This window comes from Gorilla gorilla, chromosome 12 (genome assembly GCF_029281585.2).
Source record: "Gorilla gorilla gorilla isolate KB3781 chromosome 12, NHGRI_mGorGor1-v2.1_pri, whole genome shotgun sequence".
NCBI classification, from domain to species: domain Eukaryota; kingdom Metazoa; phylum Chordata; class Mammalia; order Primates; family Hominidae; genus Gorilla; species Gorilla gorilla.
Window position 1 is genome coordinate 636,185 of NC_073236.2, and position 15,585 is coordinate 651,769.

Consider the following 15,585-nt stretch of genomic DNA (forward strand, 5'->3'; position numbering starts at 1 on the left):
TACTAGGAACTAACAGTGACAAATACACTAACATAGGAAGCAGCAGCTCTCCTATGACCTGCTCCTTTTTATATCACTCCGTTAGAAAAGGAAGCAATGTTACCTACAAAGGCTACGAGGAGAAGAATTGGAAATCCTGTTAAAAACCACTCTCTATGGCCACGCAGGCTTCCCAGAATAAACTCCACAAATGTCCGGCCGTCTGTCTCCTTGTTGTATGTTTCCACTGTATGCATGGATTTGTTAGTGGATGTGTTTGAGAGAAGTGTGTACGGATGGATGCATGGATGGATGGATGGATATATTTGTTTATGTGCCTGTGTGTGTGAATACTTCTATGCTCAGTTATAATTCGATAAATAAAGACACACATATGCATAAATCACCTTTCATTCATACGTGCCTCTGGGTTCACTCCTGATAATTCATTTGTGGGTGGACTAGAGGATGACAAAAGAATACAGTCAGACAGGAGACACAATTCAAAATTTACTTTTCTGGTAAAACTAGCTTTCATTACTCTGCACATAAACCAGTTAATTTCTGACTATTCATGTGTATGGCACTATTTGGTTCTAAAATGTCATTTTTTTATTAAAAAGGAGGATTTATATGATGGCAACCAACATCTTAGGCTGGGGAAAATAGTAATGCTTTCAGATTTAAATAAACCTCTTTATTATGACCTCAGTCTCAATGCGTGACAGCCTTTGTGGTGGCAGTTATTTCAAACTAAACTTTTGCGTGGAGGTAGTCAGCCCTCTTATTCCACTAAATGTGCTGCCTCGAAAGCCCTCCATTACTTCTTCACTTGATTGTCTCTCTTGGTCCACAAGTACGGTAAAGTAACTGCAGGTCTGAGTCAAGGACACAATCCAATATGATGGTATTTGGGGTTTTGAGTACCACTCTGTATTGTGGCAGAGTTCTGCAGGGTCGAAAACATTTCTAGGGTTGTTAGCTTTTTTCTCTTCTCCTGAGGTCTTCACTACTCTCCGTCCCTGCTGTGCTTTCCTGTTTCCAAAGAGGATTCTCTGCTGTCCTCAGCCATTATAGTAAGGTCTCACATACAGGCAGTCTGAAAATTATTTTTTATTTTTACTCAAGAGTATCAAACAGACTAGTAAGAAAAATCATTCTTCTTTTTATGTGGCCATCTTTTATCTAAATTCATTCAAGACATAAAGTCACCTTCATATCCTATAGTGAGATCACGCAGACACATGTGTCAAAAGTTTTTTGTTTTTCCATTAATGCCCTTGAATGGGAACTTCCCTAATCTCAACCTTTATATTTCTCTGCAGTACCTGAGGGTGCATGCCTTGATTTAATATGAATGCATATAGGTATATATAAATGGTATATAATCGTTTCCTCCCTTGTTCATACATCCTTATATCTATATTGATTTATTTCTTTTTCTTTTTCTTTTTTTTCTTTTTTTGAGGGGGAGTCTCCCTCTGTTGCCCAGGCTGGAGTGCAGTGGCAGGATCTCGGCTCACTGCAAGCTCCGCCTCCCGGGTTCATGCCATTCTCCTGCCTCAGCCTCCTGAGTAGCTGGGACTACAGGCACCCGCCACCACACCCAGCTAATTTTTTGTATTTTTAGTAGAGATGGGGTTTCACTGTGTTAGCCAGGATGGTCTCGATCTCCTGACCTCGTGATCCACCCACCTCGGCCTCCCAAAGTGCTGGGATTACAGGCGTGAGCCACCGCGCCCAGCCTCTATATTATTTCTGTGTCACAGTTCACTGACAGCTCCACTCCAGGGTACTGATTTGAATTTAGACTTGGCAGTGCTACAGAATTTAAATATATATATGTATCGTCCAACACCAATATGACATCCTGGACTTCACTTTCTGATTTGAATTACTCACAAGCGATGTTTAGTTCTTTACAATTGAATACAGCACAAACTAAGAATTTGGTGGTTTACTTTATTTCAAATTCAGCTGCAATTTCTATATACAAATCCCCTTGACCCCATCTCATTTCCTGACACTAAAATCCCTTCATGAGTGCCTTGTTTTTGCCATTATAGGTGTCTTCTCGCTCTCACACAGGGTCAAGAAACTGCCCCATACAATGTGATGATGGGTGTGGGCTTGCAGTGTTAGCCTCACATGGTGGTAGAGCTCTGGGTGTGAGGAACCCTGCCAGGGCCATTAGCTCTGTTTTTTTTCCCTAAGGGCTCCACTGCTCCCTGTCCACTGTTACTCGCTTGTTGCTCTGCATAGGATTTTCTTCCGTTGGTCCACTCTAGTATGTCTCATACACAGAAAATCTGACTTTCCTAAGTATGTGCCTGCTACTAAGGGTGACAAGACAATAACAAGAAGTTTCCCTTTTTTACCCTGTTCCTTTTTTATCCAATTTAATCAAAATGTTGGATAAGGGGCCTGCAGGGCCTATAGTGGGGAGGTTTATAAACAGTGTAAAAGACATTCTGTATGGCCATAGATGATCCTGAGTGTAAGCACATAATCTTCATCTTTCTCTCTGTCGATTCTCTCTCTCTTTTCTCTTTCTCTCCCTTTCTCTCTCTCCCTGTGTGTCTAGATAGACAGAAGTATGTATATCTACATATACATTTCTTTAAATATTTGTGTATATATATTTTATAATTCACATTTCATTGGTGGTTCTATCATAGGTCATTGATGTCAATTCTGTATGCAGGCTAAAGGAATATAAAAGTAGATAGTTGGACACACATGTAATTCTAAACTTACTTTTTGAATCAAACAGCTACAGTTACTCTACGATGTACTATCTGGTTGACATTTAAATATTCATGTGTATATCACTAATTCGAACTAGGTGTATCCTTTTTTTTAGGTGGAGTCTCACTCTCACTGAGGCTGGAGTGCAGTGGTGCCATCTTGGCTCACTGCAACCTCCACCTCCCAGGTTCAAGCAATTCTCCTTCCTCAGCCTCCTGAGTAGATGGGATTACAGGCATGCACCACAACACCTGGCTAATTTTTGTATTTTTAGTAGAGACAGGGTTTTGCCATGTTGGTCAGGCTTGTCTCAAATTCCTGGCCTCCAGTGATCTAGCTGTCTTGACCTCCCAAAGTGCTGGGATTACAGATATGAGCCACCATGCTTGGCCAGTGGCATTTATTTCTAATGTAACTGCAGTCTGTAAGGAAACATGCCTCTTACCCCATCTAAATTCTTGATTCCTAAGTCCTTCTGTCACTTCTTTACTTTCACCCATCATGGCTGTCTTTCCTGCCCAGAAGATATGACCATGTAGCTGTAGGCCTGAGTCAGGAACTCCCTACAAAATGATTGTGGGTTTGGGTTTGGAGCACCAGCCTCACATGGTGGTAGAACTCTAGAAGGTGAGGAACCCATTACGGTTTCATGAACTCTGTTCTTTTTGCTGAGTGCTTCACTCCTCCCTGCCACCTGTTACCTCCCCATTGCTCCATATAGGATTCTCTCTCCCTTTGGCCCACTCTAGTAGTAGGAGAGTCTCATAAATGGAAAACCTCAGAGGTTCCTAAGGGATTGGATACTACTAACTGAGAGTGACAAATATACTAAGAGGAAGAAGCATCCCTTTCATGACTTCATCCTCTTTTATCCAGTTTGGTCTGAAAAAAAAATAGAAGGTTATCTATAGATCCTACAGTGAGAAGATTTAGACATAGTGTCAAAGATACTCTGTATTTCCAAGGATACGCCTGACAGTGAATTTTACAAATATCAACTTCTCTTTCTCTTTCATTGTTTTATGTTTCTGTGTGTGTATGTGTATGCATGCGTGTATGTTATGTGTATATATGTATATATACACTTACTTGTATATAAATCTTTGTTTCTCATTCACATTTCATGGGTGGCTCTATCATAGGTTACTACCATCAACTCAATTGGCTGTGGGCTGGGGAATTATAAAAGCATATTACTCAGATACAAACACAATTTGGACTTACACTTTTGGTCAAATAGCTGCAGTTACCCTAGACAAGAGTCTACCTGCCAAGGAATGCCAAAGATTGCCAGCAACCAGAAAAAGCTAGCAAAGAGGTATCAAACAGATTCTTCCTTATAGCCTTCATAAAAAGCCAACCCTACTGACCACCTCAATTTCAGATTTCTAGTCCCTAGGACTATGAGATCATTAATGTTTGTTTAAGCCACTTGGTTTGTGATACTTTGTTAAAGCAGCCCTAGAAACTAATATAGCCTAACCTGGTAGAATCTCATACACAGGCAATCCAACAGTTTTCTAAAAGTTTTAGCTACTAGTCAATTCAGCTAGGAAGAAGAAGTAGACTTCTTGTGATCTACTTATCTTGTATCCAACTAGACCCAAAAAGAAAAGGATGTTACATACAGAAGCTGAAACTACCAGTGCTTTAGAAACAGTGTCCAAGAAACTCTATAGTTAACATTTGTGTGTATCTTTATGAACATACACACACATAACACCTTTCACTGATGGCTCCATTATAGGCTAGTGATATCGTTTCACTTTCACTGAGGACTCCATCATGGGTTAGTGATATCACTTCATTTGGGTCAGAGCTAAAGAATTAAACTAAATTGTACATAATCAAATACCATGTGAATTTGTAGGCTTAATTTTTATTCAAATTAGCTACAATAACCCTACAACTAATAAACTAGCTGTTCTGAAAAAACAAAACAAAACAAAACACATGCAATTTAGCCATTTGGAAACAATAGTGACCATCCCTGCCTGTCTCCATAGACAACAACAGCAACTACCCAGGAGTAGTTACAGTAAAATTAGGAGAACATTAGGCTGGCTGATGAAAACAGGGAAGGGCTGAAGAGCCATCCTTGGGCCTTCACTCCTCCACCTGCCTCCATCTCCAAAGCCCAGGTTACAAACCAGAGAGATTGTCTCCTCCAATGCTGCTTTGTTCAGGAGCTTCAAGGTGATATAGTTGTTTAATTAAACAAAATTTTCCCTGTGGTTGCCTCTGTACTTGAGTCCTTATGCAACAAACTGCAAGCTAACCTAGTGTGTAAACTAACAGCATAATTATGAATAGAATATACACTTGTAACAGATAGCTGTGTCTCAGTCAATTGCAGCAGCTGAGCTTCAGTCAATTGCGGGTGGCTGACTGATTCAAATAAGACAAAACATCCAGCTGTAACCAGTTGTAAACAACAAAGCTGTTTCTGGACCTCACTTCCATTTTCTGTCCATAATGCTGTCTGGCCACGTTGCCAGCTTGCAGTTCTCAGAACTTGTTCTCGTTCTAAAAGCTTCCCAACTCACGAATCATTCTTGCACTATTAAACTCTTAAATTTACCTTGTCTAAAGTTTTTCCTTTTCACAACCCAGAGGAGTTGCCTGGTCACTGTTTCATGGTTTCTGAGACTCTCTACCCTGGGGCACATCACTTCTCTTCATTTTAAACTTACTGACAATGACACAGCTTACGCCCTAGATTTCAGTGAGACTGACTATATAATTCCTTCCCAAACCAGGACACTTTTGAAAGGAAAAAGTGGGTGCTATTAATAATTATGTTGCAAGAACAGCAGCAGACTGAGATTGTCCTTCAGTCCTTCCCCAATACAAATGACCAGAGTAGCCAACAGCCACAAAAAATCTGAGTTCACAAACCAACATGATTAGATATCTGAGGAATACAACTACTGAAAAAGAAATACAACAAGCTGAACAACAGCATACCGACTGTAGCAAAACTACTGGAACACACTGACCAAGATTTTAAAGTAAGCATGACAAATATTCTTAAGGATAAGAGGACACAAAGGAAGATGTTGAAACATGAAATGAGAATGGGAGTCATAAGAAAAAATAAAAGAGAAAGCCTTAACTGTAAAAGTATGACTGTCAAAAAAATATAACTTGTTGAGGGATAAATAGTAGTTTGGATACATGTGAAAAGCTAATTAATTTAGAGTTAGAAGATTAGATTGAGAAACTTACCCAGAAAATAGTAGAAAAGAATAAAGAGAACATACTAAAGAAGAATGTTATGGAGGATAAAAACAGCTATCTAACATCTAGAATATGAAAATCTAAGAAGAAATGAAAACTAAAAATGCAAAATAAAATGTGAAAATTTATGATGATAAATTTCCCAAAATTCAAGAAAGAAGAAATATATCAGCTTTAAGTATCTAATGGAGACAAAGAGAAAATTCTAACACCTTCTAGAAACAGCAAAAGACCTATGAGGGCACAAGGACAGACCAACATCATAGCTCTCTGTACCATAAAGAAAGCTTCCACAGGATAAAGTCCACAGGATCAATATCATATTGCTATTCTCTGAATATATTGTAATATGATTAGCTTTTTTAAAAAAACCCACATTTGAAACTAAATTACACATTACTGAATGCCTCTTATGTTAAAAGGGAAATCATGAAATATTTTAAATACTAAGAACTGATTGATAATAACATGACAAAGTTTGTAGGATACAATGAAACAATATTTAGAAGAAAATTTACCAATATATAAGCATTAATAAGAAGTCAAGATGGTTAAAAGCAAAGAGTACACATTTAAGTAGAGATGTTGGAAAAGGAGCACAAGGCAAAGTCTATGGAGTAATAAGGAAGCAAAACATAAGGAGGTAAGCATAAGTCACTGAACTGGAGAAGAAAAAACCGTGGAGAAGATTAACAAAACAAAAGTGTGTCTCTTTGAAAAGATTACTACAATAGACGTGTGGCAAGAATAATCAAGAACAAACAGAGTGAATATCCAAATAAAATGTACAAGAAGGGAGCATAACTGGAACACAACTAAAATTTTTTAAAATAAGATTATTCAATTATATGCTAATAAATGTGAAAACTTAGATGGAATGGAAAAATTCCTAGACAAATATAAAACACTAACATTAGTGCAAGAAAATATATTTATATAGAAATAGAATACTCAAGTAACAAAGAAATCAACCTAGTATTTAAAGCCCTTCCCTCTCCCAAACACCACAGGGCCCACATAGGTATTTTTCAAAATTTTTTAGAATATTGACATACTTACTACAAAATCTATGTCAACATATAAAGGCTCCATTAATAACTAATCATGTTAATAAAAAAGGTGTAGGGATGCCATAAGTATCAATGGAGCAAAATATTGAGCTCAGAGATAAACCTATGTAGATATATGTCACTGACGATGATTACATAAACAAGGAAAAAGGATGAATTGTTTCATAGATGGTATTTGGAAAATCAGCCTACCATTGGGAGAAAAATGAAACCAAATCCCTACCTAACACCATACTGAAGGGTAGACACTAAGTAGATTAAAGCATTAAATGTGTAAATTAAAACTATGAGGATTAGAAATTACCTTTGTAGACTGAAAGTGGGAAAATTTCAAACTTCAAAAGTAAAATAATAAGGCAAAAAGTTCTGTCATGAAGAGAATGAAGAACAACAATGCCAAAGCTAACAGGCAGATGACGGATTAGAGAACATAACTTCAACGTCTCAAACTGACATGAAGGATGATTTGAATACATAAAGCGATAGTCCAAACTTTTGAATGGGATTCCATGCATCTGAGTCTGTTTAATAAGGGATACCTGAGGCTGGGTAATTTATAAAGAAAAGAGATTTATTTGGCTCACAGTTGTGTGCTGCACAAGAAGCCTGATGCCAACATCTGCTTCTGAGGCTGCTCCCATTTATGGTGGAAGATGAAGGGGAACTGACACGTGCAGAGATCAAATGGCAAGATGGGAATCAAGGTGCGGGAAGCCGCTGGTCTCTTTTTAAACCACCAGCTCTTGCAAGAACTAATAGAGTGAGTACTCACTCACCCTCACTCCAAGGGAGGGAATTAATCTATTCATCTTCCAAACACCTTCCATTAGGCCCCACCTCCGACATTGGGGATCAAATTTCAACATGCAGTTTGGGGGTACAAACCTCCAAACAATAGCATCATGTTTTTAATGTTACTAAAAAGAGTGAATCATTGTTATATTGTTTACAAACGTAACATAATCACTTTGAAAATTAAACATAATTTTAAAAGAAATTTGATTAACTTATTCTAAAATATAAAATATTCAAAAACAGCACACGTAAATTAACAAGACAAAGATAGGAACACTAGTGGAAAAACGGGCTAAGTTCATGAATGAACCATTACAGAAGAAATCCCAAATGCTATAAGAACATAAAATGATGCTCAAATTCATAAGTTATCACATAAATTCAAAGTAAAACATAATGCAATATGTTATGACCTATTAGATTGATTATATAAATTAGAAAGTTTGATAATGTCAAGTGTTGTTGTGAATGTGTATGTGTAGGAACCATCATGCACTGTTCATGAGATGCAGACTGGTATAACCATTGTGAGAGCAATAGGCAGTATTCAGTAAAATTCAAAATATGCAATCCCATGGCCCATCAAGTCCTGTTTCATATTCCTACAGAAATACTCAAACAGGTCTATAGGGGTCTGGCATAAGTATAATCATTTAGTGGCACTCTTTGTGAAGGCAAATGGTAGGAAGCAATATATTGTTCCTCACTAGGGGATGCATGCATGCTGTGCAATTTTTCATACCAGTTAAAAGCAACAACAAAAGGTATGCACAAGAAGAATAATCTTATGTTACTAAGCAAAAAACTAACAAAATGAGATACAACTTAATACCATTTAAGTAAATTTAAAAGCATATAGGCAAAACAATAATACGTAGTTTACAGAACACATATAAATGTATATACTGTGTATTAAACACATTAAAATTGTTGCATATGTGCATGTATCTGTATATGTCAATATGTATAACTGTACTCTCATCTATATATTAAAAAGGCCTACAAGTAGCAATGAGCCAATGGCAATCAGCATACCAAATGCAAAATATTGATTGGTTTCTAAAAGACATGAGGTTCTTTGGGTAAATGGCTGATTCCAGGGCTGGGGAAATGCTCAAAAAGTGATGGGAACATGTCAAGTCAAAAGGACACAGGGGCTAGCTTTTAGGGAGTCCCACTGGCCAAATATGGGACCATTTAAAGATCAAAATAAATAATGACAGAAAGGATTGTAATTCATTGAAATAATGTAAGAATTTATAAGTTCATAGTAATAGTGAACAAATAGGGGTAGGAATAGCTCTCCTTATAATAGAATGATACTTATTAAACACAGAAAAACTACTTTTTTTAAAAAAAATCACCATTTTGTAATGATCACAGTTACAACTGATTCACATAAAAGTCAATGAATGCTAAAACTAGGGCATGAAAGTTTTATGTGGAACAGGATACTGAACATTGAAGATAGTTTTAACATAGACAGAAAGTATCTCCCCCCAACGTGCATATTAATTATAAACTGAATAACATTTACTTGTCAGCGAATAAATCTGGCAATACCTCTCAACCACAATAGAGATATGAACCATAAAACAGTGTAATATTCAATAGAGGAGTTACTTAATCTGAAAGTGGTATTCAAATCCCTCATCTATCCTTTAAAAGGCCATGAAATTATTTCCTGTCATCTCATATAACAGATGTTGTAATATTCTAAGAGCTTGCATTTAGGTTGTCTCTGAAAAGAGTCTGATGAATAACTTGACAATAAGAAAGTGAATGCTGAGATTTTAGAGTGAACAGACATTTTAATCTCACAGTCTACTTTGTGTTAACTCACCCCTCTCACATTTCAAAAATATCTAAAAGTAGCTGTTAGACATTCTATTAAGTCCTCCTGGTGAAAATGGAAATGTTTGGATATTCGATCTTTGCATCATCTTCCTATATCCCACTTTTAAACATTTTTGGCATTGAAACTTATTCTTCAAATGAACTTTTAGATATCACACATGCTTAGTAAACTTCAAATCTGCAAGTGGTGAATAGATAATCTGCACAGGAAACACTTTTTTTTTTTTTTTTGAGACAGAGTTTTGCTCTGTCATCGAGGCTGCAGTTCAGCGGTGCTGTCTCAGCTCACTGCAACCTCTGCTTCCCGGATTCAAGTGATCCTTCTGCCTCAGCCTCCCGAGTAGCTGGGACTACAGGCATGCACCACCATGCCCAGCTAATTTTTGTATTTTTAGTAGAGACGCGGTTCTACCATATTGGCCAGGCTGGTCTTGAACTCCTGACCTTGTGGTCCACCTGCCTCAGCCTCCCAAAGTGCTGGGATTACAGGCTTGAGCCACCATGCCCAGCCAGAAAACACTTTTGACAAACACACCAGCATTTCCTTTTGTAGAATCCTTGGGCCATATTAAGGGTATTGTTAAGCTGCCATCTCATAAAGTGTACAGAATAAAACACTAATTTGGGGAGACGTTAAAAGGGAATAGTAACAACAGCAGCAGCGCTTGTTTTATTTAAATGTGGGAAATTAATTCAAAATATAAAAAATATTTTGGTGACTATATTGGTAATCTTACAATAAGAAATAACTTTCTGAGTATAACAAACAGCATCGGTTATAAAAGTACCAATTATATTTGAACACATGAAGCTTATTATAAAGCTCTATGTAAGGTTGCTGCATTTTACTTCAAACATCAAATGCAAAAATATATTAGAGATTTGCCACATGGAGCGGTGATATGACCAATTTATTTGAACAACAAAATTCCTTGAATCTAAAAGATATGATAAATATGACTTAGCTTACTTAAGACCCAACTTTTTAGAAAGATTTTTAGAATCAGTGTCCAGAAAACTATTTTCCCATGAATAATTCTGAGACTGAATTTCACAAACCTGAATTCCTCCCATCTCCAATATATATTATGACATCACCTTTCATTGTTGACTCCAGCACAGATTTCTGATGTCAATTCATTGGAGTCAGTGCAAAGGATTGAAAGGTAAATAGTAAGAAACAACATAAATGCATACACGACTGTTTTTTTTTTTTTGGTTCAAATTGGCTATGATTGCGCTACAAATTACAATGTGTTGTCCCTAAAAATTCTCATGTAAATCTGTTATTTGGCACCTGGTACTTGATTTTTCTCTAGAAACAAGTCTCTATGTGTTGGTAATAAAAATTGTTTAGGACTCTCAAAAAAGTTTAATGAATCAAGATTTAAATACAATTCTTTATTACTGAACCTGATCATCATGTGTGGCAGCAAATTTAACTTAAATTTCCTTCAAATTCATGTCCCATTTGTAGTCACACATTATTCTTGCCCATTTTGATTTCCTAATTATCAAGTCCCTCCACCACCTTCATGCTCTTCATGAGTCACAGATATCTTTGCTTCTCCTCAAATAGGATCAAGTGACTAAACCTGAGGCAGGGGCTCCATCCAATGTGATGATGGCTTTGAGTTTGGGGCACTAGCTCTGAAGGGTGAGGGACAGATACAGGGTCTCTTAGCTCCTTTCTTTATGCTGAGGGCTCCTCTGCTGCCTGTCCAATGCTACCACCTTCTTTCTCCAAGTAGGATTCTCTACTCTCTTGGATCACTCTTGAGAGAGTCTCATACACAGGCATTCTGATAGTTTCCTAAGGTTTTGTTTGCTAATTACTTAGAGTCACAAACAATCTTTGAGTACCAAGCATCCCTCTTCTGACCTGATCTTATTTTTTCCACTCTGGTTCAAAAACAATGTTACCAAAGATGCTTAAAGTCTCTGATAGAAAGCTGTTATTGCCATTGATGCTCCCAGTGTTTTTCACCACTTAGATCAGTCAACTCACCCATTGTGGTCATAGTTGTCAGAGCATACAGTAGAATCTGGTAGTGAATCCATAACTCTACCAAAGAGTAAAAAGCACATACAAAAAATAAAGTCAGATATTTTGGAAGGCAATGAGGATGTTAATGTCAACAGTATTTCAGGACACAAAAAATAAAATCGGAGGAATTTTGACAAGAACTAAAGAAACAATTTCAGGATACAGCACTAGTACTTCTGAGACTGTGTGTGTGTGTGTGTGTGTGTGTGTCTGTGTGTGTGTGTGTGTGAGAGAGAGAGAGAGGACACAGAAAAAAGAAAGAAAATGTAAGAATAATGAATGTTTCTATATCAATGGCTAGTTCCCGGTCATCCTTGGTAGGAAATAAACAAGTAGATAAGTCAAGCATAGCCTTAATTATATTTAAAACATTTTGTGAACTTAAAGTGGATTATGTGTTTACAATGATTTTGTTTTCTTTTGGTCTGGATTCATTTTCTTAAAGTTATATGGCTATGTTTTACAATATCAAGACTTCCTAGCACCGAAACCCCTGGCTTGGCTAATTTAATCTCTCTGCTACTTCATTTCCTCATCTGTAAGTTAAGACACAGGCAAAATACACTCCACATCTGTCAACTTCATAAAACCATGCTGAATATTCAGCATTTTGCCAATATTGGTTTTTAGACAACCTGCTCTCTACACCATATATTATGCCATAAAAATCAGTATGTGGCAATATAAACTGATACAAATTTTTAGTTTCAAATACACAAACATTCTCATCAAGGTAATACACTCCCAAGACTCAAGAATTAATGCTCTTTGCCACAATTTTCTAACTTTTCAAACATTTAAATAAGTTTAAGAAACTGATCACATACATTTTTTTGCTGCTGATAACAACTGGGATTCTCTAAGAGTGTGCTGAGGTTTCTTAACCTATTTGACCACAGAACCTCTTTCTCACAGTGGAAATGTGTGAGAAACACATTTTGGAAACAATATATTAAATGGTATCTTTTTACGTCTTTAAGAAAAGTTCCCCTACACAAACTAATTTTGGACTCTGATCAATAGCTCCAACCTTTAAGCACAGACAGACACTAATATTGTGTTAGTCTTTCAGCCTGTGAGGAAAGGAGTGCCAGAGTTCAAATTATCGCATCTCATTAGCCTGGTCTGAGATCCATGAGGGGAACCTTTCAAGTTCTAAGTGGGTGTTCTCATGTCCTTGAATGGCTCCTGGAAATTCATCCAGGTCTCAGGAAAAACAATACCTTTTACAAAAAGAAAGGCATCTATAGGCATCCGCTACTTTTCAGCAGGATGAATAATTGGATTGTCTATGCAGAATACACTAATAAATCATAACAGGGGAAAATGTTCAAAACACCAAAAAGGTAAGAATTTGAGTTTCTGACATAAGCAGCCTTATTAAATGATTACTGGATTTTTCAGACATCCTCTACTGAGGAAGAGAACTGGAAGACACTCAAATTACTCCAGATTCAGGTGACAAGCCAGGATTGCTAAGCAAGTTCCTTGGGAAACTAATCTCCAAAAAGGGCACGAGACATCCATAGATGTTACCTGAACTCCTTTCAGGGAGAGTACTGCATGAAGTCTGAAATAATACTTTGATAAGCTGCTTTGGAGCACAGAATGACTTTCCTCATGGGACATGAATAAGTAACTAGCTAAATTGCCCTCTAAGGAAGGTGAGAATTGCAAACTGTCCTAAACTGAAGTGGTCATGCAGAATTCTTAAATGCTTTTTGGTAGATAGGAGCAACCACAGAAGTTTGAGTTAGCTGAAGGTTAGCTACACCTTTATAATCATGCTACCAGGTTATAATGAAAAGTAGGTCTCCGACCAAATCTGCCACACATACAGATATTCATTTAACAAAACAATCAGTAGCAAGCAGACACAGTACACAAGCTTCTGTAAGCTTTCCGCACTTTAGGTGCTCCAAGCATGAAAACTTCATTCTCAACAGATTCCTAATGTTTCAGAGGCCAAAATCTTCCTAAACCTTCCTGGAGATAGGACCATATGAGGATCAAGCCTTGGGTGTTGTCTCTAAATATACACTACAGGCCACCCTCATACACCTTTATCCTGTTTATGCAAGGGTGGGCTGTCTCCAAAACACGTTAGTTGATTAACAGATCTTAAAATGTCATATAATTGTAACATCCATCATGCTGCTTTGTAAGCCATCAATTTCACTAATAAAAACCCATTTGTGACCTTTACTGTAATTATTAACAGTGTTTCAGGTGTCATTTGAGATGGGACCACTGAAGCCCTTTTGGTGGCCATCTCTGTGGAGTGGCTTCCTGAGCTGAACACTAGCTCACCATCCTTGAACAGAGCATCCAACATTAGGGCAACCAGCTGCCCCTGTAGGAAAGATTAAAGTGACCAGTATATGCATATTATCACACTGCCTAAAATGTCATAGAATGAGGCTTGGCTTGTTTTTTAAATTTTTTCTATTTCTATTATTTTTCTATCGAATTATTTTTCTATTTTTATTTGCTGGGTCACAGACAACAGCAAATTCCATACCTTTGGAGTTATACCAGCTCATCTGCCGTAGGAGTAGAAATATCAAAGCTCTCAGTCTACCACCTTGTGCTCCAGAGATGTGGCCCAAGCACATCTTTGGACGTGAACCAGGGCAACCCAAGGCAGAGCTGGATTTCTGGGAGTTTCTCCCTGTAAGCCCCGGACATGCTTACCTATAGACCAGACTGCTTCCAGAGCCACTGCCGGTCGGAAGAGCCTGAGGTGTGTTCAGCTGCTAGAATAACACAAGTCTGAGGTCTTGTGTCGTCGGTCCAACATTCTGTAAGAGGGAGAAATTTAATCAAGATCCTGTTAGCAGTTTTCTCTCTTGTTGCCTTTCAAGATTATGGCTTTTCCTTTTTTCATTTTTTAGTTCCCAAAACCAAGCTTGTTAAATCAAATCTTGACCCAATTCCTGGCAAGTAACAAGGTTATTGCTATTTGGCCTTACACCCACGGGTTGTCCCCCAGTACCGTGAGGGTAAGGGGACTCTGTAAGGTCCCTGGGAGGGGAAAGGAATGTCAATTAGTGGTCCCCCCAGCTGGGTATAAGCAAACTTTCCTGTCTATGGGCCGCAGAGACCACCATCTAGTTCCCCCGCCAAAACTTTACATGATTTTAATTCTCCTGATGAAGATGAGAGGACAACAGCCAACAGAGAGGGCAGAGGATGGGATGGGACTCCCTTGCTCAGAGACCTCACCTCTAGGTCTTTACCTCCTATTAAGAATAAGTCAGTTCTGTAATAAGAACTCTGTGTCCACAGCAACCCCAAACAGAATCCTAGCGCTCTTGTGATTCTTGTAGAGTGGGGAATAGAACGAGCTTGGCCCAAGACTGCAGACACTTAAAAACATACTGTTCTTTGAGAATGGCAATCATTAAAAAGTCAGGAAACAACAGGTGCTGGAGAGGATGTGGAGAAATAGGAACACTTTTACACTGTTGGTGGGACTGTAAACTAGTTCAACCACGGTGGAAGTCAGTGTGGCGATTCCTCAGAGATCTAGAACTAGAAATACCATTTGACCCAGCCATCCCATTACTGGGTATATACCCAAAGGACTATAATTCATGCTGCTATACAGACACATGCACACATATGTTTACTGCGGCACTATTCACAATAGCAAAGACTTGGAACCAACCCAAATGTCCAACAATGATAGACTGGATTAAGAAAATGTGGCACATATACACCATGGAATACTATGCAGCCATAAAAAATGATGAGTTCATGTCCTTTGTACGGACATGGATGAAATTGGAAATCATTCTTAGTAAACTATCGCAAGAACAAAAAACCAAACACTGCATATTCTCACTC

At 37.8% G+C, this 15,585-nt stretch overlaps 1 long non-coding RNA gene across 1 annotated transcript; it reads right to left on the reverse strand.

The window, feature by feature from the left end:
* Positions 1–384: 384 nt before the first annotated feature.
* LOC134756699 (uncharacterized) lies at positions 385–14,537 on the reverse strand. Its single transcript, XR_010129787.1, has 3 exons — positions 14,431–14,537; positions 11,698–11,754; positions 385–440 (listed from the first exon to the last, which is right to left on the reverse strand). It is a non-coding gene; the product is annotated as an uncharacterized lncRNA (long non-coding RNA).
* Positions 14,538–15,585: the final 1,048 nt, after the last annotated feature.